Source organism: Ahaetulla prasina, chromosome 8, assembly GCF_028640845.1.
Source record: "Ahaetulla prasina isolate Xishuangbanna chromosome 8, ASM2864084v1, whole genome shotgun sequence".
Taxonomy (NCBI): Eukaryota; Metazoa; Chordata; class Lepidosauria; order Squamata; family Colubridae; genus Ahaetulla; species Ahaetulla prasina.
The window spans coordinates 59,541,162-59,564,640 of NC_080546.1; the positions used below are offsets into that span (position 1 = coordinate 59,541,162).

Genomic DNA, 23,479 nt, shown 5'->3' on the forward strand with positions numbered 1-23,479 from the left:
CAACAATAAGTCAACGTACTAAAGCAACCTTGTAGTAAATTCTGAAATAATGAATTGTACATTGCTGCATGCTACAGCTGAAAAACGGAAGAATTTGATATGTTAGGTTCTGGCTGACAAATAAAATAAATATATAACAATTTAAAACGATCTCAGATCCATGCATTTTTTTGAATTTGGGCATGAAAATCTAGAACAATAGAACAAAGATAGATTAAAAAAATATAGAAAGTGAGATTAAACATCAAGCCAGATATGGGAAAATAGAAAATCATATAAAGTATGCAAAACAAGTAACTTCAAGTTTTCATGAACAAAATAGATTTCAGTAAGATAAGGTTTTCAATAGTTGAAAAAAGAGCAATTCTTTGTGTAACAGATTTAGGCATACTTATTAATGAACAAACTCCATTGAATAGTATGAAATAAATATATAGTGTACTCGAGTCTATGAATTAAGTGACCTCTTTAATTACATAACATCTACATTGAATTTGTTTGTGCTCTGGCAATTAAATTTCTTAAGTATTATTTTAAACAAAAGATTAAAGAAACAGTGTACAGCATAAGGTGATAATACATTTTTCATAATATAATAATTTACATTGTTAATATATATTGTATATTTTAATGTATAATGTATATAAAGTCTATATGAAAATAATGCAAAAAAAATAATGCTGTGGATTTTTTTTTCTTTGCATTTATATCCCGCCCTTCTCCGAAGACTCAGGGCGGCTTACACTATGTCAAGCAATAGTCTTCATCCATTTGTATATTATATACAAAGTCAACTTATTGCCCCCAACAATCTGGGTCCTCATTTTACCTACCTTATAAAGGATGGAAGGCTGAGTCAACCTTGGGCCTGGTGGGACTTGAACCTGCAGTAATTGCAAGCAGCTGTGTTAATAACAGACTGTCTTAGCAGTCTGAGCCACCAGAGGCCCTTTTTAAATATATAAAGTTCTGATACTGCTGGAATTTGGAAGTAGAAAAATAAGTGGGTAAGAATATAACAAATATGCTAGAACATGCCTCTGGATGTATGTTACTGGTGGTTTGCCTCAATGGTCGCGTTGGTGGATGATCTCTGGAGGGCCAGGGATAGGGGTTGCTCCTCTGTCCTGGTCCTATTAGACCTCTCAGCGGCTTTCGATACCATCGACCATGGTATCCTGCTGCGTCGGTTGGAGGGATTGGGAGTGGGAGGCACCGTTTATCGGTGGTTCTCCTCCTATCTCTCAACAGCAAACAGTGTTGACAGGGGCAGGGGTTGGCCCCGAGGCGCCTCACTTGTGGGGTGCCGCAGGGGTCGATTCTCTCGCCCCTTCTGTTCAACATCTATATGAAGCCGCTGGGTGAGATCATCAGTGGCTTCGGTGTGAGATACCAGCTGTACGCTGATGACACCCAGCTGTACTTTTCCACACCGGGCCACCCCAATGAAGCTATCAAAGTGCTGTCCCAGTGTTTGGAAGCCGTACGGGTCTGGATGGGGAGAAACAGGCTCAAGCTAAATCCCTCCAAGACAGAGTGGCTGTGGATGCCGGCATCCCGGTACAGTCAGCTGAGTCCTCGGCTGACTGTTGGGGGCGAGTCACTGGCCCCGATGGAGAGGGTGCGCAACTTGGGCGTTCTCCTGGATGAACAGCTGTCTTTTGAAGACCATTTGACGGCCGTCTCCAGGAGAGCTTTCCACCAGGTTCGCCTGGTGCGCCAGTTGCGCCCCTTTCTAGACCGGGATGCCTTATGCACGGTCACTCACGCCCTCGTGACGTCTCGCCTGGATTACTGCAATGCTCTCTACATGGGGCTCCCTTTGAGGGGCATCCGGAGGCTTCAGTTAGTCCAGAATGCGGCTGCGCGGGTGATAGAGGGAGCCCCTCGTGGCTCCCGTGTGACACCTATCCTGCGCAGACTGCACTGGCTACCTGTGGCCTTCCGGGTGCGCTTCAAGGTGTTGGTGACAATCTTTAAAGCGCTCCATGGCATAGGGCCGGGCTATTTACGGGACCGCCTACTGCTACCAAATACCTCTCACCGACCCGTGCGCTCTCACAGGAAGGGACTCCTCAGGGTGCCATCAGCTAGGCAGTGCCGTCTGGCGAAACCCAGGGGAAGGGCCTTCTCTGTGGGGGCTCCCACCCTCTGGAACGAACTCCCTCCAGGACTTCGTCAACTTCCGGACCTCCGAACCTTTCGTCGCGAGCTTAAAACACACCTATTCATCTGCGCGGGACTGGATTAGATTTTAAAGAAATTGGTTTTAAGGGGTTTTTATTATTTATATTGTTTTAAAAATTTGGCTATAGAATAAGTTTTTTAATTGTTGTTTTTAATCTGTATTTATATGTGTTTTAACTGCCTGTGAACCGCCCTGAGTCCTTAGGGAGATAGGGCGGTATATAAATATAAATAAATAAATAAATAAATAAATGGCAATGTACCCAGTGTACACAATTAACAACATATTTTATGTACCAGAGACAAAAAATACCCGGTCTTTCTACTTGCTATTTATGTGACATATATGACTCTTTAGCTCTTGTTTTGGTCCATTTCTATTTCAAGATGTAAGCTTACAATGTTTGAAACAGTTGTTGTTGTTGTTATTGTTAACCATTTAAAAAAAGAAACAATAGTCCAACCTACCAAAAACATAACTGTAAAATACAAACTAGAAATAAAAGTTAAAATAAGCCAAAAAAAAACCTCTGTCTGATATTGATACAAATCGCCAGGGCCTAATGAATCTAAAGAACATCCCAGAGTTATAAAGGAGTTGACAGATGTCATCTCACAACCACTGTACCACATCTTTCAAAAATTCTGGAGCACTGGGGAACTACCAGAAGACTGGAAAAGAGCTGATGTGGTTCCCATCTTCAACAAAGGGGGGAAAAAACAGACCCAGGAAACTACAGACCAATCAGCCTAACATCAATACCTGGAAAGATACTGGAAAAGATAATAAAAAAATAGATCTGCCAACATCTAGAAATGAGTAAAGTAATAACTAGAAGTCAGCATGGGTTTGTTAAAAACAGATCATGTCAAACCAATCTTATTTCATTTTTCAACATAATGACTAAATTAGTAGACCAGCGAAATACTGTGGGCATAATATATTTAGACTTCAGCAAAGCGTTTGACAAACCCTAACCTTAATCACAACCTACTCCTTCATAACCTAGAAAAATGTGTGATAGACTACATCACCATCAGATGGATTTGTAACTGGCTGACAAACCATACTCAATTAGTAATCCTTAATGGTACTACATCTACATGGAGGGAAGTAAGTAGTGGGGTACCACTACTTATTTCCGTCTTAGGCCCAGTACTTCAATATGTTCATAAATGACTTAGATGAGGGAATAGAAGGGAATTTATCAAATTTGCAGATGATACGAAACTGGCAGGAATGGCCAACACCCTAGATCAGTGGTAGTCAACCTGGTCCCTACCACCCATTAGTGGGCATTCCAGCTTTCATGATGGGCATGAAAGCACTTTCTTTTTAAAAAAAATTAATTGACTTTTTAAAAATTTTTCACAGCATTATTTAAAAATATTTTCATTAGGTTTTCATAAAATTTATTTATTTATTTATTTATTTATTAGATTTCTAGATCGCCCTTCTCCCGAAGGACTCAGGGCGGTGTACAGCCTTATTAAAACCCATAGGTACACAATAAATTTAAAAGACATTTAAAATGAAATATTTAACCGGCCCAATTAAAACTAAAAGCGGTCAAAAGACCGATATAAAACCCTAAAATATAAAATTATAAATAGATTAATACAGTTTAAAATTCAATTAAAACTAAGTTAAATTAAAATATCAAATTAAAATAATATTAAAAATTCCCCGGGACAATTTAAATTTCTGAAAATATACTATTTATATTGCCTGTGCACAAGTTTAGTTCACGTTACTTAAGTAAAAGTAAATGGTGCTATAGTGTGACCGCAAACAAAAGAGCCTTGTCCCAGAATAGCTCACAACTCCCCCTACACCACCCAGCTGTAACAGACAAGCAGAGCTGATAGCTGGCGCCCCCCACAAACCCAACCCATGATGCGTGAGAGGCATGTGCAGGCAACGATACATGGCGCATTACTGTGGAACCGGTGGGTGGTTAGAAAATTTTACTACTAACAGAGATACAAAAGTGGGCACTAGGTATAAAAAGATTGACTACCCCTGCCCTAGATGATAGGCTCAAGATCCAGATGGATCTTGACAGACCTGAACACTGGGCACTATCTAACAAAATGAATTCAATGTAGAGAAAAGTAAAGACTTACACTTATGCAAGAAAAACCCAAAGTACACATATAGACTGGGTGAAACCAAACTTCTTAATAGCAGTAACTTTGAGAGAGATCTTGGAGTCTTAGTGGACAACCAATTAAATATGAGCCAGCAGTGTGCAGCAACAGCCAAAAAAGCCAATGCTAAGATGCATTAACAGAAGGAGATCTTGATCACTTAATCAAGATCAAGTGAGGTACTAATATCACTCTATAAAGTCTTAGTAAGACCACGCCTAGAATACTGCATCCAATTTTGGACACCACGTATAAAAAAGATGTTGAAACTCTAGAAAGAGCTCAGAGAAGAGCAACCAAGATGATTAGGGGACTGGAGGCTAAAACATATGATGAATGGTTGCAGGAACTGGGCATGGCTAGTCTAATGAAGAGAAAGATCAGGGGAGACATAATAGCAGTGTTCCAATATTTGAGGGGCTGCCAAAGAGAGGACGAGGTCAAGCTATTTTCCAAAGCACCTGAAGGACAGACAAGGAATAATGGATAGAAACTGAACAAGGAGAGGTTCAACCTGGGAATAAGGAAAAATTTTCTCACAGTGAAAGCAATCAATCAGTGGAACAGCTTGCCTTCAGAAGTTGTGGGATCTTCATCACCAGAAGCTTTAAAGAAGAGACTGGACTGCTATCTGTTAAAAATGGTGTAGGGTCTGCTTGGGTGGGGATTTGGACTAGATAACCTACAAGGTCCCTTCCAACTCTATTAATATGTGAATATTTAGTTATGTCAGACTCTTGGTGACTTTATAGGCAAGTGTTCTCCATGCTACCCTGTCAAGCACAATGTCAAGATTCCAGAAAAACCTGACTTCCGGTTTGGCACCGTAGGTGATGGCGGTGATCTTTACGATCACCAACCTCTGGATTTTGTGGAATCGCTAGGACAGCTTAAATCTGCTGTCCAGCGGTTCGAAAAACCCTCTCTTCGGGAGAAGAGGAGGGGGTGAGCTGAGGGCAGAGGTTGAATTTCCCTAAAGCCCCTGAGAAAAAAGGGGTTTGAAGGGTTAAGTTCCCTCCAGCAACCCGAAGAGCTCCAGATCCGAGGATTCTTCTGCTTGGGCGGAACCAATCACCACGACCAAACGCCGAGATTTATTTTGGACAATAAAGGATTATACCGGACAGAACGAAAGTGGGAGAACTTTATGCAAGTAGCCAAGCCGATTCCCCGATACTTTGTAACAAGTTTGAAAACAGCAAGAAAATGGAGGCGAATTGTTAACAAGTTAACGAGTGGAAAGCGAAAGTGATACTTTCACAGCTTGCCGTCTGCTCTTGGTAAATTGCATGTTATTTGCTACTTCAACTCTTTAACTCTTTGCTGCCTAGAATCTAGGAGAGATTTTCTTTTTAAATATTGCTTTAAAAAAGCTTTAAAGGACTGTGTTTCTCAGAGGTTAAGAAGATTTAAACTGAATATTAAGTTGGAAATAAATAAATAATTTTATAGAAGATGGCAGCCAAACAATTAAAGTCTACTGTAACAAAGGGCTCTGGAATCTCCTCAGCTGGTGCCTCTCCAGCTCATACAGTGGAGACTAGAACATTGAACTTAGAGGCGGTACAAGAGAATTTAAAAGACTTTATGCAAGAAAAATTTAAAGTAATAACTGAGGAGATGTTGGAAATGAAAGAGCAGATATCAGAAATTCAAGTGGGAAATAAAGAAGTTAAGGAAGGATTTGTAATTGCAGTACAAAGTTTGGCAAATAATGTGATTTTATTGGAAGAGGAGGTTGAAGAAATTAAGCAACATAATTCAAAATTAGATAATAAAATGGCTGAATTTCAAAGTAAAATGGAAAAAACAGATGATGAAATAGTTTTGATACAATACAGAAATATGGAATTTGCTCTAAGAATTCGTGGTCTGAAAGAGAATAAAGAAGAGGATTTAAGGGAAATTTTTTCTGAAGTATTTGCTGAGATATTAGCAGCTCGTCCAGCAGATGTGGCTTATCAAATTGATAAAATATATCATGTGAATTCTTGGATAGCAAGGCAAAAAAAGTTGCCAAGGGATGTTGTTATTTATTTTACAAATAGAACAGTGAGAAATCAGATTTTGCAAGCCTCATATAAGGGGGAGAAGATTCAGATTGCTGGTCAGGATATTTTAATATTAAAGGAAATTCCACCAAAATGTTAAGGGCTAGAAAGGAATTTGCCTTCCTGGTGAATGAACTTAAAAAACGTCAGATTGAATATAGATGGGATATTCCAACTGGTATAATAGTATATTATGCAGGGAAAGTACATCGTCTCAATACAGTTGGAAAAGCGAGAGAATTTTATGTTGAGGCATTAAAGTTGGAAGTCTTTCTCCACTGGATGCTAGAAGAAAGGAGACTGAAGTGAAGGAAAGAGAAGTGAAGCAGGTTCAAGAACAGATTGCGATGGAAGAAGATTTATTACAAGTGTTGGAAATACCTATGACGGGTCCAGATTCAAAAGAACAAAGGCTGACAAGAGCTGCTCCTAAACGCAAGGAACAAGAGATGAAGGCACAACAACAACTGGCAACTACTACAACGGAAACAGTGGGAGGAGCAAGGCCTAAAGCAAAATGTGATTTGCGGCTAGTGTTCCAAAAGTTTCCTTTGGCCGATAATGGCAATTAAACTATTATCTTGGAATGTTAATGGTTTGAATTCACAGAAGAGAAGGAAAGTATTTCATTATTTGAAACAATTTAAAATGACATTACTTGTTTACAAGAAACACATATTAGATCTTTAGACCAGAAATATTTGATAAATTCAAAACTGGGAGTACATTTTGTTGCCTCCTCTTTGGAGAAAAAAAATGGTTTAGTTATATATATAAAGAAGGATATATCAGCAAAATTAATTGAGGTGGATAAGCAAGGAAGATACATTGCTATTGAACTCTTGTTGGAGGGAAAGAAGACATTATTAATAGGAGTTTATGCTCCGAATCAACAACAAGAAAATTTTTTCAAGTTTTTACATAAAAGAATAGTATTTTGGGATTATAAATCATATATATTAATGGGTGATTGGAATGGTGTGTTGGATACTCAAAAGACAAAAAAAAGCTTAAGGAAGATATCAAGCAGTAAATTACCAAAGGCTTTTTGAAATGATGGAGGACTTGGAATTAAGAGATATTTGGAGAGAACATAATACAGAAGAGAGGGATTTTACCTTCTTTTCTGATAGGCACCAATCATTTTCGAGGATTGATTTTATTTTGGTTACTAATGACTTGTATTCTAGAGTGAAGAAGACGAAGATTTGTTCAAGAACTTTATCTGATCATAGTGCAGTTTGGATTGAATTTGACCGGCAAAAGGAGGCTAGGAGATCATGGAGGTTGAATGAGAATTTGTTTAAATATGAACAAAATGTAAATGAATGTAAAAAACAAATGAAAGAATTTTTTATTATGAATATGAAAAAAGAGACATCTATAGAGATGATTTGGGACTCCAGTAAGGCTTATATGAGAGGAAATCTTATACAAATGAATATTAAATACAAAAATAAATTGCAGAAAAAGAAAAGGAACTGGAAGAGGAAATTAAAAGAAAGAACAATTATTGATAAAATAGCCCAGGAAATAGTAAAATAAAAGAATCAATAAATATATTGAGAGGTCAGTTTAATATGTTGATGGCAGATCAAGTAGCAATTAATTTACAATATGTAAAACATAATACGTTTAATAATGCCAATAAGCCAGGAAGATGGCTTGCCTATTTAATAAGGAAAAAACAGAAATCACGAACGATTGATAAAATAGAATATAGGGGTAAGGAAGTTTATCAAAAGAACTTGATTAAAAAAGCATTTTTAGAGTATTATAGTAAGTTATATTCTAGGGATATGGTTGATGATACAGAGATAGAAAGATATTTACAACAACAAAATATTTGTGAGCTTACAGAAAATCAAAGAGAAGAATTGAATCAATTAATTACTTCAGAGGAAATTTTCTTAGCAATTAAACAACTTAAAATCGGTAAAGCACCAGGAACAGATGGTTTAACAGCTGTTTATTATAAAATTTACAAAATGAGATGGTTGAACCACTTAAAGAGTTATTTAATAAAATTCAAATGGGAGGAGATGTTCCCCCTTCATGGAGGACAGCCTTTATTTCGTTAATACCGAAGGAAGATCGAGATGGTATTAAAGCAGAGAATTATAGGCCTATATCACTTTTAAATACTGATTACAAGATATTTACCAAGATATTGGCTAATAGATTAATGCCAGTGATGAATCAAATAATTCATAATGATCAGTCAGGATTTATTAAGGGTAGGCAGATGAGATATAATGTGAGGCAAATCGTAAATTTACTTGAATATTTGGAACGAAACAACCAAGTATCAGCGGCATTCTTTTTGGATGCTGAAAAGCTTTTGATAGATTGGATTGGCAGTTTTGTTTAAAGTAATAGAAAAATGCAATTTGGGGATTATTTTATTCGTGCAATTAAAGCAATATATCAGAAGCAAACAGCACAAATAATAGTAAATGGTGGGTTAACAGAAACTTTTAAAATTGAGCAAGGGACGAGACAGGGATGTCCCTTGTCCCCATTACTTTTATTTTAACTTTAGAAATTCTTCTGAATAACATACGTGGTTCCGATCGAATAAAGGGAATTAGAGTTAAACATCAAGATTATAGATTAAGAGCTTTTGCAGATGACGTGGTTGTTACTGTATCTCAAGCAATATACTCAGTAACTGGTTTAAAAGATATAATTGGTCAGTATGGTAAAGTATCTGGATTTAAGGTGAATCAGCAAAAGACAAAGATGATAACTAAAAATATGAATATACAACAAAAGAAGAGTTAGAAAGAACTTCAGGTTTTGAAATCGTTAAAAGGTTAAATATTTAGGAATATATATTACAGCTTCAAATGTTAAATTATACAAAATAATTATGAGGTATTGTGGCAGAAGGTATGGAAAGAAATGGAGAGTTGGAAGAAGTTACAACTATCTTTGCTGGGAAGAATAGCGGCTATAAAATGAATGTTTTGCCCAGGTTTTGTTTTGTTTCAAATGATACGGTGTTTAAGAATGATATTAAATTACAGGAATGGCAAAAGGGATTAGTAAATTTGTATGGATGGGCAAAAACCAAGAATAAAATTAAAAGTAATGCAGGATATAAGGAAAGGGGTCTTAAAATGCCTAATTTAAAATTGTATTATGAAGCAGTTGTTTTATCATTAATTACTGATTGGATTAATTTAACTGAGGAAAGAGTTCTGAATATAGAAGGTTATGGTTTGTTATATGGGTGGCATGCCTATTTATTATATGATAAGAAAGTTGATAAAATATTTAAAATAATATAATTAGAAATGCATTATTGAGGGTTTGGAGGAAATATCAATACAAATTAGATGGAAAGATTCCAATATGGGCAAACCGAGACACATGATAGAAAATATAAATATATATCAAAAGATGGAGGTAGTTACTTATAAAGAACTTCTTTGTATGGAAAAGGGGAGTTACAATTAAAATCTAGAGAAAAGATGGGGAAGAAGGAAAAATTATACATGGTTCCAATATGGACAACTACAAGCTAGATGGAAATTAGATCAAAAATAGGTGTTAAGCAAATTGAGGATAATTTGTTAAAACAAATGAGAGATCAAGGTCAACAGCATATTAAGAGGTTGTATAATGTATTAGTAGAAATAGATTCAGAGACTGATTTGGTTAAGGATTGTATGATTAAGTGGGCACAAAATTTTCAGCAACCAATAATGTTGGAAACTTGGGAAAGAATTTGGGTGAGGAATGTTAAATTTACACAAGCGCAAAATATGAGAGAAAATTTTATAAGATGTTTTATAGATGGCATTTAGACCCCAAAAAATTGTCATGTATGTATCCTAATGTACAGGCTAAATGCTGGAGATGTGATTGTGAAGATGCTACTTATTATCATATATGGTGGACTTGCAAAAAAGTTAAAGCATTTTGGATTAAAGTATGGTGGATCATGCAGAATATTTTGAAAAGAAGATTAAGTTTACCCGCAGTTCTTTACTAGGAATAATTATGGATTGTACAGCTATAGAGACTAAATTGATTCTGAACTTAATAACAGCCGCAAGACTTTTGATTGCTCAATATTGGAAGAAAGAAGAATTACCTACAATTGAAGAATGGACTCTTAAAGTATCAAACCTGGCAGAAATGGCAAAAATCTCTGCTTACTTGAAAGACTATACACAAGAAAAATATATTTTAGAATGGAAAATGTGGATTGATTATATTCAAAATAAGTATCAGATAAAAAAATATCAAATAGCATATGAGTAAATTTAGGAATAATTTGTATTAGATATATTTTGAAGGAGAGGAATTGAGAGTGTGAATAAGCGTGGAGAGACTAGAGATTATAATTTAGGAATTATTTTAGATTATGATTGTTAGTTTTGATACCCTGCATTTTGTTCTGGGAAGTCGGGTGGGGGTGGGGGTAAGGGAAGGAATTGGGGGTTGAGGTTAGTGATGGAGTGATGGTTAATGTACAGGGATTATTGAAGATGTATAAATATAATTAATGTAGGGTCGGGTCTGACCAGTTGCCATTTTAGAACGGTGGGGAGGGAAAAAAGAGAGAGTAGGAGGTAGGAAAGAGGAGAAGAGGAAGGAAGAGGGGTAGAAGAGGGAGAAGAGTGTAGGGTGGAGGGAGGAGAGGAGGTAGATAAGAGAAGGAGAGGAAGGTTTGGAAAGTAAAAGAAGGTAGAAGAGGGAAGAAGGTTAAAAAGGGGGGTGGTGACTGGGCAGGCCCGACTAATTGTATATAACTGTACATTGGATGAATTATTTGATAAGATTGTAAAAATAAAACTTTTTTATATATATAAAAAAAAAAGATTCCAGAAAAACCTCCTCTGCATAAAAAAACCTCAGAAGCCATTGTCTTTCAGAGTTCTTTACTAGCATAAGGAAACTGGCACACGATGAGTGAAATTCCAAAACTGAAACTTCCGGATTCTTTTCCCAGTTATACAAACCCCAAGAGTCTCACCCCCCTAACCCCTTTGCTGGTCACATGGTCCAACATTCTTCCACTTTATTCGAAACCTCTTCTTGCCACTCCTTCTGCAGATGTGAACACAATCCGACCTTGACCGCTTGAAGAATGTTCCATACCCCTCAACCCCCCTCCTTCCCTTCAGGGGAAAAATGTGGCAGCATCTGGAAACCTAAGGCCTAGTATGGTCTCCAGGGCTGACAGGTGTCCCCCCTTGCAAAAGAAGCTATATCCTAGGAAAGAAAACAAAGAATTAATAAAAAAGAGTGTTGGTGGTCCACACTTCCCTTCTATCCCCCTCTCCCCCCTCCAAGAGGTTTTTTAGGTTTGTCAGGGAAAGTGTCGTGAAATTGTCTAATCAAATTGTCCGCATTTACTTTCCAACTTTTGACCCAAGTAGATTCTGATAATGGATATCCTTTCCAGTGGACTAAATATTGTAATTGACCTCTGTATAGTCTAAAGGATTTTCTTGATCTCATAGTGGGTTTCATCTTGGATTATCAAGGGTGGGGGGGGGGCGGGAGGTAGAGGTCTCAGTCCAGATTGTCTAAAGGTAAAGGTAAAGGTTCCCCTCGCACATACGTGCTAGTCATTGCTGACTCTAGGGGGCGGTGCTCATCTCCGTTTCAAAGCCGAAGAGTCAGCGCTCTCCAAAGATGTCTCCATGGTCATGTGGCCAGCATGACTTAACACCAAAGGCGCACGGAACGGTGTTACCTTCCCACCAAAGGTGGTCCCTAATTTTTCTACTTGCATTTTTACGTGCTTTCGAAACTGCTAGGTTGGCAGAAGCTGGGACAAGTAACGGGAGCTCACCCCATTACATGGCAGCACTAGGGATTCGAACCGCCGAGCTGCCGACCTTTCGATCGACAAGCTCAATGTCCTAGCCCCTGAGCCACCATGTCCCTCCAGATTGTCTAGCAGGTTTTAATAAGCTGCTATGGAATACTGGGTGTATTTTCCCCAATATTCGAGGGAGTTTGAGTTGGAGGGTAACGGGATTAATAATCTTTACAATGGGGAAAGGGCCCACAAATTTTGGACCAAATTTTCTGCTTGGTATTCTCAACCTCAGATACTTAGTAGATAAAAAGACTTTATCTCCAGTATTGATGTCTATATTGTTCAACGTAAGCCTCAATTCTGCTGAGAAAGTAAGCCAGGTGGTGTGGATTTCCATCAAAGGTTGCTTTGAAAGTGGGAGGGGTTGAGTGAAGGGGTGGAGGTGGGTTTAGCTGGCCTGCTTGCGGTTGAAGAGGAATTTGTGGGATGGCTGTTGTTGATGGTTGTAAAAATGCTTGTGGCTGGGGGAGGGGTGAAGCCATCGTGGCTGGTTGCTGAGTTGTAAAGGGGGGTGGAATCCCCCCTGGCTGCTGAGAAGAAAGTCCTTGAAATGCTTCAGCTGGCGTGGCAAAACCTGGCCTGGGGCCCCCAGGAAAGAAAGGTGCTGAACTTGGTGGTTGCCATTGGTATTGGATCCATCCTTGTCCAGGATAAAATGCCCAACTGGGAGGAATGGAAGCAGCAGGAGATAACGTAGGCCTCGGCTGGCAGGAAAAGTAAATGGGGGGGGGGTTGCGGTTCCCCCCAAGTACCTGGTGCTGCCTGAACTCCCTGCTGTCTGAAGGAGGGAAGGGAGGGCCTACTGCGTTCATCGGAATGGCTTCAAGCTTCAGTAATTTCTCCCTTTCTGGTGGGAGGGAAGATGAATTTAGGCTGGGCTAAACTTAATGGCTCTCGAGGGAGTTGAGCTGAGCTTATGCAAAGCCTCACTTCCAAACGCTCAAAAGTTTCCGGGAGGTCCAGTAGGGATTGCAATTTTAGGGGGTTTCTCAGGTCCCAATCCAGTGACTCTCCCGATTCTCCAGTTTTTATTGCCCTCCATTGAGATTTAGAAGAGGTCTCAAAAAAAAAAAAGTTTTTGAGACTTTGAGATTTTACAATTCTAATTAGAGACTTTACTTAAATTAAAATGGCTTTTAAGCCACCAAAAGCTCCCATGACGAGAAGGGGGTCTGAAACTAACTTGGAAGATATGTTAAAGGAACAAAACAGAGTTTCTGAAGAGAGATTTAAAGAAATTATGAATAATATTCACAGTGTGAAGGATCAACTTAGGGAAGAAATTAAAGAGACTAATAAAAAAATTAGAGATGATTTATTGATGGTTTTTCAAGGTTTGGCAAAAAATTTGGAAGTAATGGAGGATAAAGTGGAAGTAATTAGTCAAGCAAATCAGTATTTGGATAATAAAGTTGGAGAGTCCAAAATAAAGTGGATAAAAATGAGGACCATCTGGTGGTATTGCAATATAGAGCGTTGGAGAAGGCTTTGAGAATTAGGGGTCTCCAGGATCGAAAGGAAGAAGATATTAAAAAAGTTATATCAGAAGCCCTAGCTGAAATGTTAGGAATGGACCCTCGAGAAGTCGATTTTCAAATTGATAAGGCATATAGGGTTAATTCTTGGGTAGCAAGGCAGAAAAAGCTCCCAAGAGACATTGTAATTTATTTTTTGACTTCTACAATAAGAAATCAGATTTTGCAAGCTACATACCAAAAGAAATTGCAAATAGGAGAACAGGAGGTGTTGGTTTTGAAAGAGATCCCTGCTAAAATGTTAAAGGATAGAAGGAATTTTAGATTTTTTACACAAGAGCTTAAGAAGCATCAGATTCAATACAGATGGGAGGTTCCAATTGGCTTAACAGTATTTTTTCAAGGCAGGAGATATCGAATTGATACTGAGTTGAAAGCAAAAGATTTTTTTTTAATGTATTGAAAGTGGATGTAGAAACAGTGGATAAAAGTCTTCAAGAGAAACAGAGTGGGGAAGTTGAAACTACACCTGTGATGTCAGTACCTCAAGAACAACCTCAAGAACAAAGAGTGACAAGGGGAGCTATTAGGCGTAAGGAGATAGAGGAACAACTTCAAAGACAGGAACGGGATTCTACTACTGAAGCTGTGGGAGGAGCCAAGCCGAAGAGTGAGAGTCTTCAGCTAATTGCTCAGAAGCTTCAAGAGGCCAGTGATGGCAAATAAATTTTTGACATGGAATGTTAATGGTTTGAATTCAGCACAGAAAAGAAGAAAAATATTTCATTATTTGAAGCAATTTAAAAATGATGTGATATGTTTGCAAGAGATTAATTATTATTAATCTCAATTATTATTATTATTATTATTATTTGATTAATTCGAAATTAGGTAAACATTTTGTTTCTTCTGCTCCGAATAAGAAAAATGGTATAGTTATATATTTGAAGAAAAATATATCAGCTAAATTAATTGAAACGGACATTCAAGGAAGATATATTGCTATTGAATTGATTTTAGAAGGAAAAAAGACACTTGTGATTGGCATATATGCACCTAATCAACAACAAGAAAAATTTTATAAACTGTTACATGAAAAATTGACTCTTTGGGACTATAAAACATTTATTATATTAGGGGATTGGAATGGTGTAATGGATATTAGAAAAGATAAAAGAACTCTTTCTAAGAAAATTCCTATGCATGCAAAACTGCCTAAATCTTTTTTTGATTTGATGGAAGATTTTGAGTTGAAAGATATATGGAGAAGGCAGAATTTTGATGATAGAGACTACACTTATTTTTCGGACAGGCACCAATCTTTTTCACGTATTGACTTTATATTAATTACCAATGACTTGCTTTCTAGGGTTAAGAAAACAAAGATATTTCCAAGGTGTTTAACTGATCATAGTCCGGTATGGATGGAGTTGCAATATGAAGGTGGAAGAAGATCATGGAGAATGAATGAAAATTTGTTTAGATATGAGGATAATGTAAATCAATGTAAAAAACAAATGAAAGAATTTTTTGAGTATATTTTGAATATGGGAACTTCGAGAGAAATGGTGTGGGACGCTAGCAAGGCCTTTATGAGAGGTAATTTGATATATATTAATAATAGACGGGAGAAAATTACAAAAACAGCGTAGGGATTTAGAAGAGGAAATTCAGAGGAAACAACAATTACTGGTATATAATCCACATGATTTAAAAATTAATGAGGCGATAAAGATATTACAGAGTCAATTTAATATGTTAATGGCAGATCAGGTGGCAACCAATATACAATATGTTAAACATAATACTTTTTGTAATGCCAATAAATCAGGGAGGTGGTTGGCTTATATGTTAAGAAAAAGACAGAAAGCACGTATTATTGAAAGAATTGAATATAAGGGTAAAGTGAGATTTCATCAGGATAAAATTAAAAAAGCTTTCTTGGAATATTATACAAATTTATATGCCAGAGATACAATATTGAATATGGATATTGATAAATATTTGGAAGAATATAAGGTTAAAGGTTTAACTAATGAACAAAGGGAAGAGTTGAATCGGTCTATAACGTCTGAGGAAATTATTTTGGTAATAAAGCAATTAAAAATAGGAAAATCCCCGGGCACAGATGGACTTACAGCAATATATTATAAAAAGTTACAGGATGAGATAGTTGGTCCACTTATGGAGTTATTTAATCAGATACTGATGGGAGGAGGAGTGCCACCATCATGGAGGACTACTTTTATTTCACTGATACCAAAAGAGGATCAGGATTGTACTAAGCCTGGGAATTATAGACCGATTTCACTCTTGAATAATGATTATAAGATTTTTGCGAAAATAATGGCAAATAGGTTAATGGAAATTGTACAACAAAGGATTCATACTGACCAGTCTGGTTTTATAAAAGGGAGACAAATGAGGAATAATGTTAGGCAGATAGTGAATTTATTGGAATATTTGGAAAAGAAAAATCAGATTCCGGCAGCGTTTATATTTTTGGATGCAGAGAAAGCTTTTGATTGTTTGCATTGGGAATTTTTATTTAAATTAACAGACAAAATGCAATTTGGAAATGGTTTTATAAGAATACTTAGGGAAATTTATGGAGAGCAAACAGCTCAGATAATAATTAATGGTAGTTTGAATTGCGAAAGGAACAAGGCAGGGGTGTCCTTTATCACCTTTATTGTTTATTTTGTCTTTGGAACCTTTATTGGATAAGATAAGAGAGTTAAGGGAGATAGAGGGTATTAGAATTAGAAGATATGAATATAAAGTCAGAGCATTTGCAGATGATTTGGTTGTTATGTTGACTCAGCCTATAAATTCGAGTGTATATTTGTTGGAAGTAATTAATCAATATGGAAGGGTCTCAGGGTTTAAAGTGAATCAAAATAAAACAAAAGTGTTAACCAAAAATATGATTAAGAATCAGAAAGAAAAACTAGAGGAAATAACAGGATTTGAAATTGTAAAAAAGGTTAAATATTTAGGAGTCTTTCTTACTTCATCAAATGTAAAATTGTATAAGAATAATTATGATGTGTTATGGAAAAAAATTCAGAAGGAAATGAATACTTGGAAAAAATTACAATTATCTTTGTTGGGGAGAATAGCAGCTATAAAAATGAATGTTTTGCCTAAATTCTTGTTCTTGTTTCAGATGATACCAATAATTAAGAAAGACAAAAATTTGGAAGAATGGCAGATTGGAATTAATAAATTTATATGGGAAGGGAAAAAAGTGAGAGTCAAAATGAAAATAATGCAAGATACATGGGAAAGAGGAGGATTAAAAATGCCTAATTTAAAACTGTATTATGAAGCAGTTGTTCTTTCGGTAATAAGTGATTGGTTTAATTTGACGGAGGAAAGGATTTTGAATATAGAAGGTTATGATTTATTATATGGTTGGCATGCATATTTATTGTATGATAAGAAAGTAGATAAAGCTTTTAAGAATCATGTGTTGAGAATTTCTCTTCTGCGTGTCTGGAAAAAATATTATTATAAGTTAAATTATAAAATTCCTATATGGGTAAGTCCTCGGCATGCAGTAGAGAATATAAATATAGAACAGGAACAAGAAATGATTACTTATAAAGATCTTTTATATAATGAGAGGGGAAATCTACAACTAAAATCTTTGGATACATTAAAAGAAGAAGGGAGGAATTATACTTGGTTTCAATATGGACAGTTAAAGGCTAGATGGAAAGAAGATCAGAAAATTGGTATTATTCAAAATGAAGAAAATTTGGTTAAACAAATTAGAAATCAAACCCAGGGCATATAAAGAGATTGTATACTGTGTTGATAGAAATAGATTCTGAAAGAGATTTAATAAAGGATTGTATGATAAAATGGGCACAGAATATTCAGAACCAATAATGTTGGAAACATGGGAAAAATTTGGGTTAGAAATGTTAAATTTACAAGCGCAGAATTTAAGGAAAATTTTTATAAGATGTTTTATAGATGGCATTTAGATCCTAAGAAATTATCATGTATGTATCCAGATATGCAAGCGAAATGTTGGAGATGTAATTGTGATGATGCTACATATTTTCATGTATGGTGGACTTGTAAGAAAATTAAGTCTTTCTGGATAAGAATTTGGTGGATTATGCAGAATGTTCTGAAGAAGAAGATAAAGTTCCTACCACAATTTTTCCTTTTGGGAATAACAACGGACTGTACAGTGATTGAGACTAAGTTGATTTTGAATTTAATAACAGCAGCAAGACTGTTGATTGGACAATATTGGAAGAAAAAAGAACTACCCACAATGGAAGAATGGATATTGAAAGTTTCCAATTTGGCTGAGATGGCTAAAATCTCAGCCTTCTTGAAAGACAATACTCAAGAAAAATATTTAAAAGAATGGAAGAATTGGATTGATTATATTCAAAATAGATATCAGATTAAGAAATTTCAGATTGCCTTTGAATGAAGGACGTTGTTTTTGATTTTAATGGAAGAAGTCAGGTTATGTGAGAGAGAAGGATTATAATTGTGTTAGATTTTAAAAATTTAATGTATGATTATTTGTTTATTGAACTATACAATGTGTTTGCTCCGGGAAGTCGGGGGGGAGGGGGGTTTTGGAGGGAGGGGGAAAGGAGGGGGAGGGGGGAAGGGAGGGGAAAAAATTTAATTGTTGTTGTAAAACCTTTTCAATAAAAAAAAAAGAGAGAGATTGAGAAGAGGGAGGGGGCTCTCCATTCCGCCCTGGGGAAATGTTTTCTCCCAGGGATCTCACTTCTTGCAATTGATGGGGAGGGGTTTGGCCGGAGCAACAGCTTACCCATGAATCGGAGTCTTTAGGCCATGAATCAAGCTGATGAGCAGGCTTTTCCACTTCAGGCTTTTTAGTCATATCTTCCGATGGGAAGTAGGTGATCTCGACCAAGTCCTCAGATTCCAGCCTCTCGGCCCTTTGAAGGCTTTCAGCTTGCTGGCCTTCCATCTTCGCTGGGTCTTTGCACCGCTGTGGAGGTTGCGGAGGCTGGAGCTCAGCACCCCCCTAACGGGCCCCCGAGCAGAGGAGAGGGTACCGTTAAGCCAAAGAAAGTTATGAGTTTTGGAATAATGTCAAGGTTCCAGAAAAACCTCCTCTGCATAAAAAAAAACTCAGAAGCCATTGTCTTTCAGAGTTCTTTACTAGCATAAGGAAACTGGCACACAATGAGTGAAATTCCAAAACTGAACTTCCAGATTCTTTCCCCAGTTATACAAACCCCAAGAGTCCCACCCTCCTAACCCCTTTGCTGGTCACATGGTCCAACGTTCTTCCACTTTATTCGAAACCTCTTGCCACTCCTTCTGCAGATGTGAACACAATCCGACCTTGACCGCTTGAAGAATGTTACCATACCCCTCAACCCCCCTTCTTCCCCTCAGGGGAAAAATGTGGCAGCGTCTGGAAACCTAAGGCCTAGTATGGTCTCCAGGCCCGACACACAGCTTCTTTCAGTTGTTATATGTTTTTGACTTTGTATCAGATTTGATGTTATCAAGCCAGTGTGCTCTTTGCTTGCCCATTCTTCTTTGTCCACTAACCATTCCAGAGGTGGGTTTCAACAGGTTCTGACCAATTCTGGAGAACCGGTTGCAAAAATTTTGAGTAGTTCAGAGAACCAGTAGTAAAAATTCTGACTGGCCCCACCCCCATCTATTCTCTGCCTATATATATTACTAATAGAAGAAAATAATCAAATAATCAAATAATAAAATAATATAATAGTGCCCCCACAACCATGGCTATAACACATCGCACAAGCCATTTAATGGGCTCCATCCCACTCTGGGTTCCCCAGGCCCGCTGACAGAACCAGGTCTTCAGCGCCTTCCAGAAGAGTGTTAGAGTGGGAGCCATTCTAATCTTTAACGGAATGATGTCCCAAAGAGAGGGAGCTACAATGTAGAAGGCCCTTCTTCTGGGTCCCACAAGGTGTATCTCCCTAGGGGATGGGGCCTGCAACATTCCTTGCCTCCCCACTCTAGTGGGTCAGGAAGATGTGACCAGCAAGAGACCCTCAGATTATCTTGTGCCAAGTCGTGAAGGGCTTTAAAGGTGACAACAGTACCTTGAATTGCACATGGAAGCAAATCAGCAACCAATGCTGCTCCTGCAGGAGAGGTGATACATGTGCACACCGAGGTCTGCACAAAATCATGTCGATTACTGCATTTTGCACCAACTGGTGCTTCCAGATGCTCTTCAAGAGTAGTGTTGTAGAGTGTGTTGCAATAGTCAAGACAGGAGGTGACTAGGGCATGAGTGACTGTGAGTAAGGATTGTCGGTCCAGGAAAGGGCATAACTGATGCACAACCCACAGTTGTGCAAAGGTCCTCCTAGCCATGACTGCCACCTGCTCTTCAAGCAGTAGTTATGAATCCAGGAGAACCTCCAGATTATGCACAGGGTCTGCTTGGTGTAGTGCCGCCCCATCCAAGACCAAAGGTGGTAATTCTCCATGGGCCAAAGAACCCCAAACCCAGAGCCACTCAATCTTGCCAGGATTCAGTTTCAACCCGTTGCTCCCCATCCAGCCTTTAATAGTCTCTAGGCACTGCAAGAGAGAGGACATGGCATCGCTTAACTCACTATGGGCTGAGACATATAGCTGAGTATCATCAGCAAATTAATGATACCTCAATCCATGGTGACAGATGATCTTACCCAATGGCTTCATATAAATGTGGAACAGGAGCAGAGAGAGTACCAAGCCTGCAGGACCGTGCAAAGCAATGGGCGAGGGCTGGATCTCTCCCCTCGTATCAATACTGACTGAGACCTGCCACAGAGAAAGGAAGTGAAGCAGGATAGCACATACAAATTCCTCAGAGCACCCCTTCATGTGGACCTCAATCTTTTCCTTCCCCAGGATGAGGCAGCTCACCTTAAAGAGGGTCACTGGGCAATTATCCACAAGCACAATTAGTGTGGAGAAATATTTATACTTCATCACAAAAATTGCCACAAGGTAGGCCTTAATAGAAGCTCTTACCTGTGTTTGATTGAGTTCATCCCTTGTCTTCTGCCAGTGGTGTTCTAAACATCTCTTCATCCATTTCATCCCTCTCTGTTCCTCTATATACTATGGAGGGCAGAGAGGTCTATGCGTGAACAGAGATCGCATGGGCACAATCCTATCCAAAGCTTCAGTCACCTTCCTATTCCAAAATAACTAAGAGCTTGGCTGGACTGTACAGCAGATCTGCAGTTATAACCCCCAGTTCCTTCTGGAACCCATCAGGGTCCATTAGTTGATGGGGGCAGATTAATCTAATAGGCCCTGCCTTCCTGCAGGAGGGTACATATCTCAAGAAACTCATTGCCACCAGACTGTGACCTGATCATGACAGGGGGACCAAGTACAAGTCCACTGATTCCAGGTAACATAGGCACTGTTCCAACAAGAACATCAAATCAGATGTGTGACCATTATTTCTAGTTGGGCCCTGGATGACCTGTGACAGGCCCATTGAAGGCATGGCTTCCATGAAATCTTGGCCTACCTCTGACCACAATGGAAACAGTTGTAGGAGACTTGTTGTTGTTGATATATCTGAGATGGAGAGGGTGGCATAGTTGACAGTGATTTTCTCTCAAAGTTTCAGTAAAACATATTCGGGCTCTCTCCCAGTTGTCAATTTCCTTCAGCATAGAAAGGAGCTTTGCTGTAGTCAGTGATATCTTTAAGGATTATCCACACATTTGCTGGTTCATTTGTTGAGAGCTGATTCTTCAGCTTTTCAGAGTAGCTTCTTTTTGCTGCTCTGATCTCCCTTATTAATACATCTCCTTTGTTGTAGGCTTCCTCTTTGGCATGACATAGCTGCTTGAGTTTAGCTGTGAATCCAGGTTTGTTGTTACTGTTTATTCATAATTTTCTGGTTGGCACACACAGGTCTTCACAAACGCTGACATGATATCACAGTATCTGTGAGTTCATCCACGTCTGCAGAGGTAGTTTCAAAAATGTTCCAATCTGTAGAGTCAAGGCAAACCTGTAGTTTTAATTTTGCCTCCTCAATCCAAGACTTTCGCTGATTTAGTTATTGGTTTTATGGTTTTAAGTCTTTGTCTATAAGTAGGTATAAGCAGTGGTGGGATTCAAGTCATTTAACAACCGGTTCTCTGCCCTAATGATTTCTTCCAACAACCAGTTTGCCAAACTGCTCATAAAGTTAACAACCAGTTCTCCCGAAGTGGTGCGAACTGGCTGAATCCCACCACTGGGTATAAGGTGACTCATACAGTGATCAGTGTCCCATACTGCTTGTGGTAAAAACCAATAAGCATTATTTAATGTTGTATAGCAGTGGTGTAAAATATTATTGCCTCTAGTAAGACAGTTGTCATGCTTAATGTATTTTGGCAACTCTTGGCTTAAGTTAGTTAGCACTGTTGAAATCTCCTAGCACAATGAGAAAGGAGTCTGGGTATCTTTCTTCAGCCTACAGAATCTGGTCAGCTAAAGTTTGTAATTCATTTTTCATGCAAGCTTCCAGTGGAATATACGAAGCAGCCAGAATAAATGAGGAAAACTCTTGCTGGCAATAAAACAGTTTGCAATTGATAAATAATGTCTCTAAGTCCTTGTCTCAAAATTTCTTCAGTGTAGTTACATTTTCACACCATCAGTTGTTTATATAAAAGCAGAGACCTCCTCCCTTTTTTAAAACCAGATGTTTCTGCAATTCTATCTGCTCTTTGAATCTGAAATCCTGGGATTTGCAGGCAGCTATCATTAATTGAATCATTCAGCCATATTTCAATGAAGCAGAAGACTGTTGAATTACAAACGTCTGCATTGTTTCTATTTAAGAGTGGGAGTTCATCTACTTTATTTACTAGTGAGCAAAGATTAGTTAAATGCAGACGGGGAAGGGAGATTTGCTTACCCTGTGCTTCCTGAGCCTTTGTAATACGCCTCCTCCCTTGCCTCTTTTCCTGCTCCTTTTGTTCTTTTTCTGCTTCTTCATTTCCACCAGGCCAAAAGAGATAACTGTTGTTCCTCAGTCAGAATTTCCTCCGATTTGAAAAGAAGGGAGGAATAGTCCCAGAAAGTTGTTTGTTATATAAAGACCATTCTTTGATATTCAAAAGTTCAATTCATACTCAATTGAGTATGAAATTCTTAGAAAGTCACAGAAAATAATAAAAAAACATCAAAACTACAAGAGAGTATTTTACCGAGGCTGCCGTCAGTGGCGCCATCTTGAGGTGACATTTATATTATAGAGAAAGCTGTTAAAAGGTCAAGTTAAATCTTCTACAAAATTGACTGTGGAAGGTTAATTTCAATTGTAAGTTTAAAGTTTAATTTTTGCATTAAGATATTTAAAAATATTTAAAAAGCATAAACATGCAAGCACAGAAATATCTGCCATGAAGTTCAATCCAACTATTACATTAATTACAGATGCAAAATTCTCTGTTTTTAATAAGGCTTGTTTGCTGTTTTACAGATATGTTTAGGATTTGTTTGAGAGTCAGTTGATCTAGTGATTAAGGCATCAGGATAGAAACCAGGAGATTGAGTTCTAATTCTGCCTTAGGGATATAGATAGATAGATAGATAGATAAATAGATAAATAGATAGATAGATAGATAGATAGATAGATAGATAGATAGATAGATAGATGTGTGTGTGTGTGTGTGTGTGTGTGTGTGTGTGTGTGTGTGCGTGTGTGTTTTCGTAGGTTTTCACGGGTATAGGTATGTAGGTCTTGGCATTTTCGGTTCTTTTCCCGT

The 23,479-nt window shown here is 37.8% G+C and overlaps 1 protein-coding gene across 1 annotated transcript in view; it reads right to left on the reverse strand.

Moving 5' to 3' along the window:
- Positions 1-22,694, reverse strand: part of GALNTL6 (polypeptide N-acetylgalactosaminyltransferase like 6) — a 962,275-nt gene extending 939,581 nt beyond the window's left edge. The window contains exon 1 of the mRNA XM_058192360.1: positions 22,627-22,694. The gene's annotated coding sequence lies outside the window, so the exon portion shown is untranslated. The remainder of the gene's footprint in view (positions 1-22,626) is intronic.
- Between the last annotated feature and the right edge of the window lie 785 nt (positions 22,695-23,479).